Source organism: Schistocerca gregaria, chromosome 3 (genome assembly GCF_023897955.1).
Source record: "Schistocerca gregaria isolate iqSchGreg1 chromosome 3, iqSchGreg1.2, whole genome shotgun sequence".
Lineage (NCBI taxonomy): Eukaryota > Metazoa > Arthropoda > Insecta > Orthoptera > Acrididae > Schistocerca > Schistocerca gregaria.
In genome coordinates, this window is record NC_064922.1 from 391,130,700 (window position 1) to 391,150,735 (window position 20,036).

The 20,036-nt window shown below is 42.6% G+C and overlaps 1 protein-coding gene across 8 annotated transcripts in view; it reads right to left on the reverse strand.

Moving 5' to 3' along the window:
• The window catches only part of LOC126355958 (DNA repair and recombination protein RAD54B-like), a 385,308-nt gene that overhangs the window by 319,461 nt on the left and 45,811 nt on the right, over nucleotides 1–20,036 (reverse strand). The gene's annotated exons all lie outside the window — the stretch shown is intronic.

The following is a 20,036-nucleotide window of genomic DNA, read 5'->3' on the forward strand; positions in this document are numbered from 1 at the left end:
CTAAGAGTAAACAAACAGTCTCTCATTTGCCCGAAGTACATCACTCTGTGACACCAGAATACAAATTAGCCTCCAATGACAACATTATCTTAAGTCCTTAATACTAACATACTTCCGAAACCTTTATTGTTAAGTTGTAAACCACCCACGACGTTTTTCAGCGGAAGATGATCCATTCACTTAATGTGATTCTTAATCAATTTTATGAAGTTCAAATAATAAAGTGCTCTCATTGCTGATTTGCTGCATGTCTCAGCATTCCTCATGGCAAATGGCTGAAAGCCACATCAAATGACCGACGTCCTCTTCATTGATATAGCGTCAGCAGTTCTTTCTTACCACTGATTTTACAACTGCCCAAAAGACAGTACTTCAGTTGACATAGACTGCATAATTCGTTTAATGTCAGAGTCCTTGTTTGTTATTTAGTTAGTTAGTTAGTTGCATGTTCTACAGGTAATTTGAACACTTATTTTATTGAAATGATGTGGAACGAGTCAGTTTATAGGAGAGATGTATACGTGTTTTGTGTTAACATTAATGAACACCCTATATTTTAGTCATACTCATGCAACTACACTTAAAAACTCTCTCTTATTTTCTTTTACAGACTACCAGTTTTTAAATAAAAATTCATCCATGGAATAGGAGTTGTCCAGGAGAAGTGATTTTAGATTAGATTTAAAATTTACTTTGCTACCTGTCAGACATTTTATGGTATTGGGCAAATGAGACACTGGGGGCTTCAGCAACGATTAATAGAAGTCCTTTTTTCTAATAGTGTTGTAGGCGTGAACACGACTATTCTCCTCAAATTGTGATGGACTCTTTATGATGAATTTCATTAGCAAACCTAATGTATTGTGATAGTGCAATTAAAATTCCAAACTCCCTGAGGAAGTACCTATATTATAACCATGAGTGAACACGGCATATTCTTATTGCTCACTTTTATGCTGTCAATACTTTCTCAGTTATGAGTTACTCCAGAATATTATTTCATAATATGTTAGGAGGATAATCAATTTGTTTCCAAGACTAGTAGTTATACAAAGAGAAAAGGTAGCTGAACTTCATTGTATGAAAAGCTCAGTACAGTGGAACCTCGCTTAGTTAGCATAGTTCATTCCAGTATCTTACTTGTAGAGCAAAACACTCGTTAAGTGAAACAATTTATCCCATATAAAATAATGTAAAATACAATAATTCATTCCATGCAGAAATAGCACTAGAAGTTTTACCTTATTCATGCCATTTAATCAAAGGAAATCATACATGCAATATTATGTACTTTATTATTCACAACAGATAATTAATTTTTTTACTAGGAAGCTATCTATAGTCATTTGTTTCTGCCAATGCTTCAACACATGGCAAAAATTCGGCAGTGCATTATCGTCAAATTTGTAGCACACGTAGTCACTTCTTTATTGGGGTCATGATTTTCAATGTACGAGGCAATCAATTCCCACGCTTTCAGCATTTCTCTTACTGTGCCAGAGGATTGTTGCTTTGCTGTTATGGCCTACTACTACTACTACTACTACTACTACTACTACTACTACAAAGAACTCCTCTCCACAACTTTCCGCTGTGAAACACACTGCACCTCCACGAGCTCTTGGCTGTGATCTTCCACAAGCTCACTGATATCACTGTTATCCACTTCTAGCCAATTGCTCTCAGCCGAAGGCACAATCTCCCATGCTCTTGGCCAAAGACACTATCTCATTGACTGCAGGCTCCACAGGTACTAACTCAAATGCCTTAGAGTGGCATTCAAAAACGCACTCTGGCCAAAGCTTCTTCCAAACAGAAGTGAGAGTTCTCTTAGTAATCCCTTCCCACACCTTTTCTATCATCTTGATGCACGCAATGATGTTGAAGTGATATTTCCAAAACTTTCTGAAAGTTGGATCGGTAGTTTCAGTCAACTCAAGCAATGCTAAATGAGTGCTATAGTAAAGAGCTTCTTAAAGTTAGAAGTACTCTGCTGGTCCATACGCTGGAGTAACAGAGTGGTGTTGGGAGACATGAATTGGATCTTGATGAATCGAAATTCTTCAAGGAGGTGGTCTTGTAGGCTTGGAGAATGGGCAGGAGTAGGACACTGAGTGGCAGATTCATCTCAAGCAAATATTTTTTCACAGCGGGACCAAACACTTCATTGATCCAACCACAAAAAAGATCAAGTATCACTCAAGCCTTGTTGTTGGACCTCCACATCACATTTAACCTGCTCTTCTGGACTGAACATTTCTTGAAGACTTGTGGAGTTTCTGAATGGTAAATAAGCACCGGTTTAATTTTCAGCTCACTGCTTGCACTGGCACAGAATAGCAATGTGAGACAGTCTTTCATTGGTCTGTGACCGGGCAATGCATTCTCATCTGCTGTTATAAAGATACACTTTGGTATCTTTTTCCAGACTAGACCCATCTTGTCACAATTAAAAACCTGTTGTGGTGGATAACCCTCCGAATCTACGAGCATCTTGAAGATGACGAAGTTCTCTGCTGCCTTTGTGTCAGAGCTGGCCACTTTGCTGTGCCTCACAATGCTGTGGATGCCAGTTTGTCTCTCAAACTTCTTGAACCATCCATGGATTCCCTTAAACACTTCTTCAGCCACTTATGATCCTGGCATCATCTTAACAAGGTCAGGAAAAATCATTCTAGCCTTCTCACAAATGATGTTCTTGTTAATAGTGTCAACTTGCAATTGCTTTATATTTATCCATGCACGGAACAACCTTTTGACATTGTACAGAATACGAAACTGTTGTTTAGATACTCTTGTCACTCCCTTTGATGCATATATTTTCTTAATCTTATCCTTGTTCTTGAGGAGAGTGCAAATAGTTGATGTAGACCAAGTTCATATGTGTGCTAAATCAGCAATTCTCACATCATGTTAGCATTTTTCCAAAGATTTTATATTTCATTTCCAAGGTCAGTTTGCTTCTCTTATGGTCGCCATTTAGTGACTTTATCTTCAATGACATTTTTACAAGGGTTATTGAAATCTGCACACAAAGAAACACTGTGTGAACGCAAGTTTAGAAAAATGTGTGATCACAATCTGCACTAAGACGATAGCAGAAAGAGGGCTAAACCCAGACTGCAGTACATATTAAAGACATTGTTCATATGCCACTGCTGACAATGAAAGTTGTTCATATTGTTGAATGTCTCCCCATATACGAGGGAACAGCTGGTGACGTCACACTAAATAGTCATCAATCATAATGCGAAACACTGCTCAATTAAGTGACTAATATTTTTTACAATCTGTTTTGCCTGTTATGTGAATTACATATTATGGGAGGTGATCGTTAAGGGGGGTGTAATGGATTTTTGTCCAAAAAAATCTTTTTTTTAGTATTATTTTCTTCATCTACACAGTTTAATCTATGTTGTGTGTGAATTTTATAGTGACAGCAGTTTTAGAAATGCCTTTAAATTGTTAAACTGATTAACCCTGCACTGGCGGCCACTCCCACCTTTTCGGAAATTTGGGAAACTGCTTGCTTCAGCAGAATTTTTGTCAGTGTGAAGGCTATTTTCTTTGGCTATATCTTTGGCTGACGTCTATATCTTTGCCTGAAAACTTTCTTGCATGTGGGTTATTTACATCTTGTCAATACTAACACATACTAGTAGGTGGGAGATTCACAAACCTGTGGAAAACCTATGTTTAGGAAACAGAGGTTTCATGGAAATCAGTTTACCAACAAAAAAGAGGAAGCAGCTTGAAATGAAGAACATAAGCTCTCAGCTTCAGCATCGAAACTTGGGATAGGAGTATTGTACAGGTGCGTGAATAATGTTGACATGGATTCCACTGAATTCAGACTTATTGATTTAGAGCTTCTCTGTCAGGCTATAAAGTTTTCATGTTCATGTGTTAGCTGTAAAAAGTACAGAATGCATTACTGTTAATGAAGAAAGAGGAGTGGGAATAGCTTGTGATTTTATATTACTTTGTAATTCATGTGGCTATGAATTTTCATTATCCTCCTCCAAAAAAACTGACACTGGTACTTATGAAAGCAATTTTATGTTAGCACATGCTCCGAGATGCCTTGGACAGGGCAGGGAAGGACGTAATTAATTGTGTGGTTTTCTGAACATGCCTCCACCTTGTGCAAGGTTTGGAAAAAAATACATAAAGAAATGTGTTTGAAAAAAATAAATAAATGTCTTATGCTGTATGTGATACTGCCAGAGTTTCTATGAAGAAAACAGTGAAGGAATTGGTGGAAATAAACAAAAAGAAATAGATCCTGGGATAGATATCCACAACAGTGAATCTCCTAAAAATGTTACTGACTTGTTTGTGTCTGTAGATGGGACATAGATGGAGTTGCATCTGTTATTGGTATTGACTCAGGTAAAGGTTTAGATGCAGAAATTATGTCTAAATACTGCCACCAGTGTGCAACAAGTAAAATGTCCAACAATGAAGACAGTGAGAAACTGTGGCAAGAAAAGCATGCAGCAGCATGCTCTAAAAATTATAGTGGCTCAAGTGGGAGCATGAAGGCTGCTGCAGTTGTGAGGATGTTCTCCAGATCTGAGGAGCAGTATGGTGTTAGATATACTAAATACCTTGGTGAGGGAGACTCCTCTTCAGTAAAAGCTGTAACAGATAAAAATCCGTACAATACAACAATATAAAAGTTGAAATGTGTTGGCCCCATCGAAAGGAGGTTGGATGTTACCCTTCGTCGCTTGCTGAAAGAAAAGAAAGGTGATGTGTTTGAGGAAGGAAAACCACTAGGAGGAAAAGGCAGGCTTACTCTGAAAGAAACTGATTCTCTTCTGTTATTTTATGGAAAAACACACAGGGGCGTGCGGCGCGGGCAATTTTTTTCCACAAGGTATCCACCGATCCAACACCAATGACTGGTGTGAGATCAACAACAGAAATGAGATCAACAACAGAAATGAGATCAACAACAGAAATGAGATCAACAACAGAAATGAGATCAACAACAGAAATGAGATCAACAACAGAAATGAGATCAACAACAGAAATGAGATCAACAACAGAAATGAGATCAACAACAGAAATGAGATCAACAACAGAAATGAGATCAACAACAGAAATGAGATCAACAACAGAAATGAGACATTCACATTAACACTCAGTACCAGAACCTGCTATGAATGCAATTAAGCCCACATTCAGGTTTCTTGCAAACCCTGATTTATTGAGGAAGTGTCTTCATGGAAAGATACAAAATGCAAATGAAAGCCTCAATAATTTAATTTGGATTAATTGCTCAAAAAGGACATTCTGTGGGCTTGAAATGCTCAAAATATATTATGCAGTTTTACATTACAATAACGGAAATAACAGCAGAATTGAAGTGCTGAAGAGAGTTGGTAAAGATCCTGGTGTGTTTACAACAAAAGCAAACACCATCAACAAGAGCAGGGTCAAGAAAGCTAACAGATCAGTGTCTTACCTGCAAATACAGGCCAGGAAGATTCGAAGAGGAGAGAAAAGAAACTTAGAGGATGAGGAGTATCAATATGGAGGATTTTAAAATTGAGGTAAGCTTATTACATGTAGAAGTATGACGAAAAAATCTTTGAACCTCAGTTTCTTTGTTTTACATTTTTTACATTATTAGAAGCCTTTTCTCGAAAAGTATACACGATAATGCTGTGACATTTTCAGGAACTGTTCACAACATGTTGCTCTCTCCCTGGTTGGTTGGGTGTGGGATTGAAGGGACCAGACTGCTAAGGTCATCGGTCCCTTGTTCCACGATAAAATCACACGAAATAAAAACTGTCAGTCGTTAGAAACGGAGAACTGAGACAAGGGACGACACAATACAAGAAAGACAGACAAAGACCAGACAAACGGAACTAAAATCACACCGAGTGTGAAGGTGGTTGGCCGACCATGAAAATAAGGAAAAGCCAACCACCAAATGACATTAAAACCCACAGTTTAAAACCACAGGCCAAAGGCCCAAGTCAATACAGGAAATAAAAGGACAAACACTCAAATCATACGATAAAAACCCCCTGCCCGGATAAAACTCAACACGAGGTCCGCCATAGCAACGTCATCACATAAAAGGGCAGGGAGGGTATCAGGCAGCGCAAACGTCTGCCTGAGTCCTGTTAAAAGCGGGCAGTCCACCAAAATGTGGACCACCGTCAGAGCTGCCCCGCAGCGACATAGCGGTGGGTCCTCCCGGCGCAACAAATGGCCGTGCGTCAGCCACGTGTGGCCAACGCGCAGCCGGCAGAGGACGACAGAGTCCTTCCGAGAGGCCCGCATGGAGGAGCGCCACACACCGGTCGTCTCCTTCACCGCCCGAAGTTTGTTGGGCGTAGGCAGGGTGCGCCACTCGTCACCCCAGGCACCAAGCACTTTCTGGCGCAAAAGCGACAGGAGATCACACTCCATAAGGCCGAGTTCCAGAGCCGGTGAACTCACTGCCTGTTTAGCCAGCGTGTCAACCCGCTCATTGCCTGGGATGCCGACATGACCTGGGGTCCAAACAAAGACCATGGAGCGGCCGCAACGGGCAAGAGCATGGAGCGACTCGTGGATGGCCATCACCAGACGGGAACGAGGAAAGCACTGGTCAAGAGCTCGTAAACCACTCAGGGAGTCACTACAGATGACAAAGGACTCACCTGAGCGGGAGCGGATATACTCTAGGGCGCGATAGATTGCAACCAACTCGGCAGTGTAGACACTGTTCCCGGGTGCCAGAGACCGTTGCTCACAATGATCCTCTAGAGTAAGAGCGTAACCAGTGCGACCAGAGACCATCGAACCGTCGGTATAGGCCACGGCAGAGCCGGGAAACTCGGCAAGGAGAGAAACAAAGCGGCGGCGAAGGGCCGGAGGAGCGACCAAGTCTTTCGGACCCTGTGCCAAATCCAGCCGAATGCATGGTCAGCGCACACACCAAGGGGGCAGACGGAGATTGGCCCGGAAAACAGGCGGGAGAGGAAAAAACTCAATCCCACACAGTAGAGCCCGGATGCGAACCGCGATCGTACACCCTGACCGGGGCCGCCTGTCTGGAAGATGGACGATCGAGTGCGGGAACAGGAGACGGTAGTTGGGATGCCCTGGCAAGCTACAAACGTGGGCAGCATAAGCGGCCAGAAGTTGGTCGCGCCGGATCCGCAATGGAGGAACACCAGCCTCCACAAGTAAGCTGTCAACAGGGCTTGTCCGAAATACTCCTGTGGCGAGTCGGATCCCGCAGTGATGGATGGGATCCAGCAATTGCAATGCTGATGGCGATGCCGAACCGTAAGCCACACACCCATAATCAAGGCGGGACTGGATCAGTGCTTGATACAGCCGGAGAAGGGTGGACCGATCGGCACCCCATCCGGTGTGGCTAAGGCAACGGAGAGCGTTTAAATGCCGCCAGCATGTCTGTTTAAGCTGCCTAATATGAGGCAGCCAAGTCAACCGGGCATCAAATACCAGTCCCAAGAACCGATGCGTCTCTACCACAGCAAGAGGTTCACCGTCAAGGTAAAGGCGTGGCTCAGGGTGAACCGTGCAACGCCGGCAGAAATGCATAATGCAGGTCTTAGCGGCCGAAAACTGGAAGCCGTGCGCTACAGCCCACGACTGCGTCTTGCGGATAGCGCCCTGCAGCTGGCGCTCAGCAACTGCAATGCCAGCGGAGCTGTAGTAGAGGCAGAAGTCGTCTGCATACAACGAAGCTGCGACGGATGATCCCACCGCCTCAGCGAGCCCATTGATCGCAATTAAAAACAGGGAGACACTGAGGACAGACCCCTGTGGGACCCCGTTCTCCTGGACCCGGGAGGAAGTATGGGACGCAGCAACTTGCACGCGGAAGGAACGAGACGACAGAAAATTCTGAATAAAAATCGGGAGCGGGCCCCTAAGACCCCACCCATGAAGTGTGGCCAGGATGTGATATCGCCAAGTCGTATCGTACGCCTTCCGCATGTCGAAGAAGACGGGAACCAGATGTTGGCGGCGTGCAAAGGCTGTACGGACGGCATACTCTAGGGAGACCAGATTATCGACGGCAGAGCGGCCTTTATGGAACCCACCCTGAGACGGAGCCAGAAGGCCTCGAGACTCGAGGAGCCAACTCAACCTCCGGCTCACCATACGTTCTAGCAACTTGCAAAGAACGTTGGTGAGGCTTATGAGGCGGTAGCTGCCCACCTCCAGCGGGTTCTTGCCAGGTTTCAACACGGGGAGGACGATGCTTTCTCGCCATTGAGACGGGAACACACCCTCAACCCAGATGCGGTTGAAAACATCTAGGAGGCGTCGCTGGCAATTCACAGAGAGGTGTTTCAGCATCTGGCTGTGGATGCGGTCTGGCCCAGGAGCCGTTATCAGGGCAAGCAGATAGTGCACTCTGGTATTCCCAATCGCTGAAAGGAGCATTGTACGACTCCGCGTGGCGCGTGTGAAAGGAAAGCCTCCAACTTTCCAACCGCTCTTTCCGGGAGCGGAAGGCCAGTGGGTAATTCGTAGATGCGGAACACTGAGCAAAATGCGCTGCTAACCGGTCCGCAATCGTGTCGGAGTCAGTACACACCACTCCATTCAGCGAAAGCCCAGGGACAGAGACAGGCGGCCGATAGCCATGGAGTCGGCTAATCTTAGCCCAAACCTGCGATGCAGAGGTACGGACGCCAATGGTGGAAACATACCGTTCCCACAGGGGGTTATGGGCGTTAAAGTCGTCCAGTAACACAAAAGGAGGAGGCAGTTGTGCTATCAATGCAGCCAACACATGACGCGAGACATCACCATCTGGCGGAAGATACAAACTGCAGACAGTAATAGGCTGAGGCGTCCACATCCTTACAGCGACAGCCTCTAAAGGTGTGTGAAGAGGTACACATTCGCTGTAGACAGAGTTAAGGATGTAGACGCAGACTCCACCAGATACCCTCTCATAAGCTGCCCGGTTCTTGTAATAACCCCGATACCCACGTAGGGCAGGGGTCCGCATTGCCGGAAACCAAGTTTCCTGTAGGGCAATGCAGAGGAAAGGGTGACTGCTGATGAGTTGGCGAAGCTCAGCAAGGTGGTGGAAAAAAGCGCTGCAGTTCCACTGGAGTATCGCTTTGTCCATGTCCGAAAAAGGCGTGAAGGGGCCGAGGAGGCAGATCACGCCACTGGGTCACCTGCTGCCACCGATGGAGGACCAGTACAATCTGCTTCCATGGTGTCTGAGGGTCCGGCGAGATCCAGGTCCTCAGTGGACGCCCGGATCTCCACCTTATCCTCGGACGCAGAGCCTGTAGGGAGCAGTGGGGTGGATGCCACCGCGTGGTCCTTGGCCTTAGAGGTCTTCTTCTTCGTCTTGTTTCTCTGGTCCTTGGGTTTCATTGGCTGGGAGGGCTCCAGCGAGTCAGTCTCCGGGACGGAGGAGGAGCGGGAAGCCATGCGACCAGCCGCTGGTCTGCTTTTCTTCCATTGGCTGACGTCACCCTTCCCAGAGGCGGAAACCTGGGAAGGAAGGGACCCAAGGGACCCTTTCCGAGCTATTTGAGCCCGGGGAAGTTTGAGGCTTCCCCAGCTTAGAAGTGGGGACTGATGTCCCCGATGGTTGGGGGGTTGCTGCTCCTGAGGCAGGTAGTGCAGGAGCAGCAGGGAGTGAAGTGCCCCCCACCATCAAGGGGGCAGGTGCAGCATTCCGGCTCTGAGAGGTGGCAGTCTGAGAGAGAGCTAATGGGGCCATAACAGTAGTAGCCGCGGCGTAAGAGGCAGTCATTCGAACAGGATGGAGGCGTTCGAACTTCTGCCTGGCCTCAGTGTATGTCAGGCAGTCCAGGGTCTTATACTCCATGATTTTGCGCTCTTTCTGGAAGATCCTGCAGTCCGGCGAGCAAGGCGAGTGATCCTCTCCGCAGTTTACACAGATGGGAGGCGGAGCACATGGAGTATTGGGATGGGATGGGCGTCCACAATCTCGACATGTGAGGCTGGAAGTACAGCGGGAAGACATATGCCCGAACTTCCAGCACTTAAAGCACCGCATCGGGGGAGGGATATACGACTTGACGTCACAACGATAGACCATCACCTTGACCTTCTCAGGTAAAGTATCACCCTCGAAGGCCAAGATGAAGGCACCGGTGGCAACCTGCTTATCCCTTGGACCACGATGTACGCGCCGGACGAAGTGAACACCTCGCCGCTCTAAATTGGCGCGAAGCTCGTCATCGGACTGCAATAGAAGGTCCCGATGGAATATTATGCCCTGGACCATATTAAGACTCTTATGGGACATGATTGTAACCGGAACATCCCCCAGCTTGTTACAATCGAGTAACCGGCGGGACTGGGCGGAGGACGCCGATTTGATCAAAACCGAGCCCGAGTGCATTTTGGACAAGCCCTCCACCTCCCCGAACTTGTCCTCTAAGTGCTCGACGAAGAACTGAGGCTTCATGGATGTAAAGGATTCACCATCAGCTCTCGTACACACCAGGTAGCGGGGCGAGTATGTTTCGCTGGCATCCTGTCTTTCGTTCCTCCCATGGTGTAGCCAGGGAGGGGAACGATTTGGGGTCATATGTAGTTGCATTGTATTGAGCCCTGGAACGCTTAAGAGACTGCTGGCGGCTGGCCGCCAGCAAGAGATGATGTACCACGCTTCATTGCGGGTCATCCGCCCTGATGCCACCTACTCCGACCAAGGGCCCTCCCCACGGGCGCCACCCAGCCTCAGCAACGACCACCTGGCAGGATGGCCATTGCCGGGAGTCCCAATGCCCCAAGGAGATAGGCATCTACTCCTTGGCATGCGTGGGGAGTTAACGGCGCTGGCATCAGCAGAGCGATCCCTGTGTAGTCAAGGGGCTACAACCAACAGGGTACATGGCGGCCCCACCACAACGGACTGGCTACCGTGCTAGATTTCAGGTGATGTAGTCCAATATCGTCATTGGCGCATAAAGCGACACAGCATAGCAGACTGCAAGAAACTGCACCCAAGAACAAATCCACGCCCAAGAGATGGTAGGTGAGCGGGACTGCTAAGCGATGACGACAAACCTGGCTAGAGATGGTAATGCATGATGGACACATCGCTCCTTGTAAGGCGCCCTTCCCCAATCGGCTCGCTCTTCGGAAAATTTAGAAAGATGGAGGTCAAACCCGTTAGGGGACCATCTCACAAGGCCAAAACGTTTGAGACTCCTTTTAGTCGCCTCTTATGACAGGCAGGAATACCGTGGGCCTATTCTTACCCCCGAACCCACAGGGGGGGCTCTCTCCATGGAACTAAAAAATAAGACAGCCTGCAATTACATTCTGATTTTTAGATGATTGTATGTAGGAAAAAAAGTTAATTTTAGATGCGCAAAATTAAAAACTGTTAATGATACAATTTGTACCATAAATAATAACTTCAGGTCAATGGTCTTATAACCTTCTCAGGACACTGCAATAAAATTTTCCGATTAATTGCATGATTAGAATTTGAGTTATAGTTCTTCATAAAAAAGATAATAAAAAAATTAAAAATTAAAATTTCTAGCACAATATTAATCCCGCATATTTTACTATATTTTTCTGTTAAAATACACCTCTTGATTTACACATGCACAATTTTAGATTTAATCATTAATAAATATGGCTGTAATGATTTTTTAAATAAATGTTTACATTTTCCATTACATCCCTCCCTTAAGCGAGGTTCCACTGTAAAGTACTTCTTCCAGTTACAGTTTTCATCAATATGTACACCCAAAAATTTGGTGCACTGTACCCTATCTACAGACCCCTGCTCATGTGTTACATCAACTGTTGATTAGATTAGATTAGATTAGATTAATACTTGTTCCATAGATCATGAATACGACACTTCGTAATGATGTGGAACGTGTCAGGTTAATAAAAGATGTCTGTACAAGAAATTACATTACACAAAATATTGCATGACACTAATGATAAAGTTGTTTTTTTTTTTTTTTTTTTTTTTTTTTTTTTACTTACTTTATATCTGAAAATTCAACCAATGAGTAGAAGGAGTTGTCAACTAGAAATTCTTTTAATTTATTTTTAAATGTTAGTTGGCTATCTGTCAGGCTTTTGATGCTGTTTGGTAGGTGCCCAAAGACTTTTGTGGCAGCATAATTTACCCCTTTCTGTGCCAAAGTCAGATTTAACCCTGCATAGTGAAGATCATCCTTTCTCCTGGTGTTATAGGTATGCACACTGCTATTACTTTTGAATTGGGTTGGATTATTATCAACAAATTTCATAAGGGAATATATATACTGTGAGGTTACTGTGAGGATCCCTAGATCCTTAAATAGATGTCTGCAGGATGACCGTGGGTGGGCTCCAGCAATTATTCTGATTACACGTTTTTGTGCAATGAATACTTTTCTACTCAACGATGAATTACCCCAGAATATGATGCCATACGAAAGCAGTGAATGAAAGTAGGCATAGTAAGCTAATTTACTGAGATTCTTATCACCAAAATTTGCAATAACCCTAATAGCATACGTAGCTGAACTCAGACGTTTCAGCAGACCATCAATGTGTTGCTTCCAGTTTAACCTCTCATCAATGGACACACCTAAAAATTTTGAAAATTCTACCTTAGCTACAGACTTCTGTTCAAATTCTATATTTATTACTGGAGTTTTGCCATTTACTGTACGGAACTGTATATACTGTGTTTTATCAAAATTTAAAGAGAGTCCGTTTGCTGAGAACCACTTAATAATTTTGTGAAAAACATCATTTACAATTACATCACTTAGTTCTTGGTTTTTGGATGTTATTACTATACTTGTATCATCAGCAAAAAGAACTAACTTTGCATCTTCATCAATGTGGAATGGTAAGTCATTAATGTATATCAAGAACAGTAAAGGACCTAAGACCGAACCCTGTGGGACCCCGTGCTTGATAGCACCCCAGTTTGAGGAATCAGCTGTTTTAACATTACACGAACCACTTATTTCAACTTTCTGCATTCTTCCAGTTAAGTATGAATTAAACCATTTGTGCACTGCCCCACTCAAACCATAATGATTTAGCTTATCTAAAAGAATTCCATGATTTACACAATCAAAGGCCTTTGAGAGATCACAAAAAATACCAATGGGTGATGTCCGGTTATTCAGAGCATTTAATATTTGATCAGTGAAAGCATATATAGCATTTTCTGTTGAAAAGCCTTTCTGAAAACCAAACTGACATTTTGTTAGTACTTTATTTTTACAAATATGGGAGGCTACTCTTGAATACATTACTTTCTCAAAAATTTTTGATAGAGCTGTCAGAAGAGAGATTGGGCGGTAGTTGTTGACATCCGACACATATCCCCCTTTTTATGCAATGGTTTTACAATGGCATATTTCAGTCTATCAGGGAAAACACCCTGCTCCAAAGAGCTATTACATACGTGGCTGAGAATTCTACTTATCTGTGGGGAACAAGCTTTAAGTACTTTGCTGGAAATGCCATCAATTCCGTAAGAGCTTTTACTTTTCAGTGAGTTTATTATTTTACTGATTTCAGAGGGAGAGGTTGGTGGAATTACAGCTGTTTCAAACTGTGCAGGTATGGCCTCTTCTATTAATAGCCTTGCCTCTTCTAGTGAAGATCTAGATCCTATTTTCTCCACAACATTTAAAAAATGACTATTTGTTGTACAGAATTGAATACAGCGTGTTTTCCGAAAATTTAGGGATACTCCATTTTCAAAGAACCAGTTAATAATTCTTCAACAATCTCTCCTGTTGCTTTCTCTCAACGGTATTTATTACACCACTAGTACAGTCTGCAAAATGTACCATTTCTGCTTACTGAATGTTAAGTAGAAGGTCATTCAAACACTTAAGGAATAGGAGTGGACCAAAAATTGAAACCTGTGGACTCCCTTTGTGATTTCTCCCACCACTAAAATTTTCTACCTTCCCAGCATTGTTTCAATTATTCCTCACGACTTTTTGCATTCTGTTTGTCCAGTATATTTCAAACCAGTTGTGTGTAAAGCCTTCAGTTCTGGGTCATTCCATGTCAAATCAAGTTTGATATTCTCAAATTTTGATGAAATTAGGTGTACCTAGTGTCAGTACACAGTTAAATTCAAAATTTATTAAGCTTTGAATCTTCAAATTTTCTTTAAAAATGTCTACACCCTTGAGTAGTAAATTGCCAAGGAAACTGAATGGCAATTACTTAAGTCTTTGTTGTCTTCTATACAAAGCACTTTAAGAATTGCATATTTTTATCTGCCCGGAAAAATTTCCTGTGCCAGAAATGTGTTACATATATCGCTAAGAACATTACCATAATTATTAAGTTACAACAACTTTGCTGAATTCTGTTTAAAATTCCATCAGTAGCATATGAGCTTTTGATTTTTTTGAAATTTATAATTCTGTTCATAGTGATAAAGGATGCTGGTGTTACTTCTAGTTGCTCAATGTTTTGTGGAATTACCTTTTAACATATTCTCTCGTTTCTTCAAATAAACCATTTTGTTGCTACATTTAGATGGTTATTGCTAAAAGTACTCAACTTATGAATTATCAATCAAAACATTGCCATTTAGCTTAATTGTTGTGGGATCTTGTCACTTACTGGCTTCCTGTTTCACAATATCCCATATTGTTTTAATCTTGTTATCTGCATTCTTTATTTGTTGGGACTTTTTAATGACTTTCCTTAAAATCTTGCAGTATTTTTGAAGTATGCAAGTAACATCAGATCTTGACTTATTCTACCCTTTATATAAATTTCCCTCTTCCTCTTACATGAGATTTTGATACCCTTAGTTATCCATAGCTTACTTTTTTATTGTTTTTTTTTGATGAATTTTTAGGAAAGCTGATTCCAAATATTGACACAAAACCACTATGGAATAAACTGATTTTGACCTTAGCATGTCTTTCTATATGTACCTCAATTCATGCCATGTCCTAACTTACTCTTAAAACACTATCCTCTTCTCGCGGCTTTGAACCTGCCTCAGGGCTGTAATGTGCTATATTGTTTATTTGCATTAATTTTACATAATTATCAGATACTCAATTAACAACTGAATAGACATTGATCGTTTCAACCTGAATAGTGTTTATAGACATGCTGTCTATCAGCATCTTGGTGCACAAGAGTTGAAAATTAACTACTGCAATTTGACAAACACCAAGATAATTATTCCAGCTAATTTTTACCATCTGTATCTTGCACAAAATCTACAATGACAGCTCCACAAATCACTAACTGTTTCTTATTGTCTGACAGGTAGCTGAATAACATATTTAGATTTCTCATAGCTGGAAGTTTTCTACAGGGATCTGCAGACTGTCACAGTTACAAGAGAAGTAACAACTCATAAGCACATAGTTCTAGGTTCTGATCTACACAAAAATGTCAATTTTTTTACTTTGTGTCCAACATTTACATATGTTGTAACACCTCCTTTTTTCGTGTTCCCTCTGCATACATATGACACTAGTTTATAATCCCTTATATTTAACTGTGGTTGTATGGTGTGCAAAAAGTGTCAGGACATCCATCACTTCAGAATGTTTCACATCATCTAGACATACAAGAACCTTATCTACTTCATTTTACAGCCCCCTCATGTTCTGATGAAACAAATTACTTTTCTGGAAGTAGTCCTGTTTTGTTCTAATTTCTATGTAGACTGTCAATAACTTGCATATTGTCACTCCATAGGACACTGTACAAAAACTTCCAAATCAATGCCATCAAAACCCATCTTGACATGAGTCCTTCCTCATAGTACATCTGCACAGTTTCAGAGTTAGCTATGTTTCAAACTAAATAAATTCAGAATAGAAACAGATGCAACAGATAATTTTATTTCTACAAATGGAGAACAACTTTAGTACTTCTGACTATTATTGTCTTGAGCAAGAAGGAGAAGTTGCAATACAGCATTTGGCGATTTATATTTGAGGAATTACTCATTTAGAAGATGGGTAGGACAGGACCACAGTAGACTGGCTAGAGAATGACCAATTATTGTTCTCAGTTTCTTACAGTCATTACAACTGGTTTTTTAGATTTACAGATGATAGGTGAATCAAAGAGGTACAGTTTTATCAATAGCTAAAGCTTCATCAATCATCAAACATCTAAGTTCATGCTCCAGTTAATCTGGTATATAAAAGAACAGCTATACATATTTTACAGGACACTTTCCATTCCTACATTTCAAACACTTCACAATGAGGGTGGACAGCATTACAGAATGTCCACATACGTGAACATCTCAGTTATCCTCTTTGATGAATTATTGGGATTTAATGTTCAAAGGTCCTCAGAGAGAGAGAGAGAGAGAGAGAGAGAGAGAGAGAGAGAGAGAGAGAGAGAGAAAGCTCATATTGGGTAAGAAAGTGTAATATTCTTTCAAAGGAACCATCCCAGCATCTGCCTTAAGTGAATGTGGGAAACTACGGAAAACCCAAATCTGGATGGATAGACAAGGAACTGAATCCCAAACCTCCAGACACCATCGATACATTCACTTGGCTCTTTCTTGAACTCTAGCTCCTCATACATTCCGAGCAGGTATTCTGTATTTTAACTGATACATGAAAAGCTAATCTAATTTCCTTTTTGGTAGAACTGTGTGAACTACTTGCTCCTCTCTATTCTCCACGCAACTCATGACATGAGCTGAAGCTATCTGCCTGTACTCCAGCTATCGTTGTGGGAGACCAAGAGATGAACACACTAAACAGATTCAGAAGGATTGAGGTTGCAGTAGGTACTGGGAGATGATGAAGCTTGCACAGGATAGAGTAGCATCGAGAGCTGCATCAAACCAGTCTCAGGACTGAAGACCACAACATCAACATGATACCTTCTAGTATCTCTTAGGCTTCTTCCATGTATACAACATTCTTTCAAGATTCTTGAACCACGTGTTAGCTATGATTAAGTTACGCTCTGTGCAAAATTCTACCAGGCGGCTTCCTCTTTCAATTCTTACCCCCACTCCATATTCACCTACTACGTTTCCTTCTCTTCCTTTCCCTACTATTGAGTTCCAGTCACCCATGACAATTAAATTTTCATCTCCTTTCACTGTCTGAATAATTTTTTTTTATCTCATCATACATTTTATCAATCTCTTCCTCATCTGCACAGCTAGTTGGCATATAAACTTGTACTACTGTAGTAGGTGTGGGCTTCATGTCTATCTTGGCCACAATAATGCGTTCACTATGCTGTTTGTAGTAGCTTACCCGCACTCCCGTTGCATACAGCCTGCAAAGAGGACGTCATGCCACCCATCTCATACCAGCCTAAGGACATTGAAAAGGCAAATGCTTGACTGGCTGGGGGGGGGGGGGGGGGGGGGGGGTAGCAACATACACGCATCCACCAAATACAAATGTCTGCAAGCAGAGAAGCAAAACACTAATTAGGCCAGCTGGCTTCATCTGCCCCCCCCTCCCGGCAGTCCAGGAAGGGATGTTGTGTAGCAAGAAACATGTACATAACAAATGTCGCCAACCACACATACACAACCACTCATCCAATGTCTCTCAATTCTGGGAAGCAATCTCCAGATGGTGCTCACAAACCTGAGGCTCTTCCTCCTTCCACCCCACTTCCTTCGGCGCATTGCATATGTCCATTAATTTTGTGGACAGCCGCCACAGGGATTTCTGTCAGCTGTGGAGTACATTGCTTCTGCCTTGTACTGGTGAACATGCAAATCCACCCTTGTTTACGGAGAACTACAACCATTAAAAGATAGTCCACACATTACATTCAGTCATAGTAACAATATCGGGCACTGATGAGTGCAGAGTTGAGCACCCACCAAACCAATAATCATCATCATCATCATCATCATCATAGTAGCAATATCACGGACTGCCAAGAGATGCAAAGTTATTTAGATATCACAGTTTAGATTTAGGATATCAGGTACCACACATCACCTGTACCAAAGTTAAGTTCAATTTTGCAACATACTCTTAATAAACGTTATTTGTTATATTTTACTGTGTTGTCACATTTCTGTAATAGTGCCATCCTGTGAGACTTGTGTTTGATAATCACACTGAGCAATGGCTAGCTGTAAGAAACTATAGTACGGAAACACTTCTCAGCTACTGTGGATGTTTGGGCTCAATTAATAGCCGCATTCAGTAACTATGACAAAAACAATTCTGGGACTCCTTATAAACCAAGGCAGTGTACGACTCTGTCCACAATGAAGCACAGAAATAAGATACACATTAAGAGCCACTAGATCTGGCTGTATATGAATCCTGAATGGCCTGATTGCTTGTAGTCCGTTTCTGAAGAGTCCCTCCATTGGAAAGTGAGCAACAATTTGGAATGTCGTTGACTGTGGGGTCAAGAGTAGGCTGCTGACACGTGTCACACAATGCAATTCTACCGCCTGGTGATCAGTATTGGCTTAACAGTCTCAACAAACTATATGCTCCCAATGCCAAACGAATGCCATCATGGTAAAAAGCTGGCCTAACTGAGCTGTAAATCGTGCACCCAAATTGAAGGCAGGATCACACAAATGCCTTGTAAAACTCAAACAGACATGTTCAGTCTGCTGACCATGACCTGTAGCTGAAGCATATTAAAATATTCAATGCTTTAGGCCCCTGACATTTATATTCAGCGGATGTGGTAATCAACTAAATGCAGGACCCAGAACCCTCTCTTAAATGTTAAAAATTGAGAACAGTATCCCTTATTTTAAGAATAGGCATGTTAAAGGGGTGCTGTGGATGACTAAAATTAACAAAAACACATTTCTCCGAAGAAATGTTATAACCAGTGCTATTTGACTACTCATTCAATCATCTTATCGTGAGTTGCAGCTAACGAGTGGTCACTGCAAGGTTGGAGGAGAAACAGAATATGGCAAAGTAGTCTGCTAATAATGAACATTGAACAGGAAGCGTAGCTGATGGCAATAGGTAGCGCGCGCGCGCACACACGCACACGCACACGCACACACTACCAGAGTTAAGAAGGCATTACTCTGCAGACACAATGAGGATTTCAACAAGTCAAACCTTGGGGCATGTCAATGCAGATCACCATAGCATATTATGTGAATTAAAATCCCTTACAAATAGGAATGGTTGGGGGAGTTGTGAAATCAGGTCAGAAAGAGCCTCCCTATCCAAAATATCTTGGGTGGCAGATAGACACTACAAATTGTAATGTTGAATGGAATAAGCTCTTTGATAGCAACTGACTAGCTTTTCTGAAAGGGATAGAAGTGGAATGGTAATTGTTCTTCACAAAGACAGTCACTCTATCTTTAGCCCTGTCCCTATGGAAGTCATCTTTTTTGGTGGTGTGTGTAACCTCTGAGCATAGGGGTGTCGGTATGTTTAAAATACGTTTCCTGTTAACACAGGTAGAGGTATGTCCCGTGAGCCAACAGTTCCAGCTCCTCTACATGTGTTTTGAAACCATTCTTGTTTCATTGGACCACAGGAGTCATTTATCAGTGAGATATATGTCTTCTCTACCTCTCCTGCATATACGAGAACCCTCTTCAGAAGGGGGAGAACTGAGAGGACTTGAAGGTTCATTTATGCAGACCTCAAAGTATATGTTCAAATCATCCTCATTTAATCTTCATCTTCCGATTTACCAATTTGAGCTAAGGCAAATGTTTTTCAGCCACTGTCCTTCCAATGTGGTACCTACGGCAGGAGCTGAAGCACTGCTTATCACTGGAGTTTATGTCAAAACAGCATCAGTTTCAGTTTTGCTTCTGCAAGTGCCATTACAAGCGTATTTTTTGGTGTCAGAAGCCATAGGCAATGTGCGTGTGTGGAAACACTTTTTGATGCTTCTTCAGAAGTGCTGCAGTAAACAAAGTTGTGAGTGTTCTGGGTTGAAGACATTTTTACACCTGCTCCACTTCAGTTTTTGGTAAGTGCTTAGTCATCTTCAGTTCCAGGATTTTCTTACCTTCCTTTACCATTATGTACACACTGCTCCATGCTGGATGTGGACCTCAGCAACTGACAAAGAAATCACTG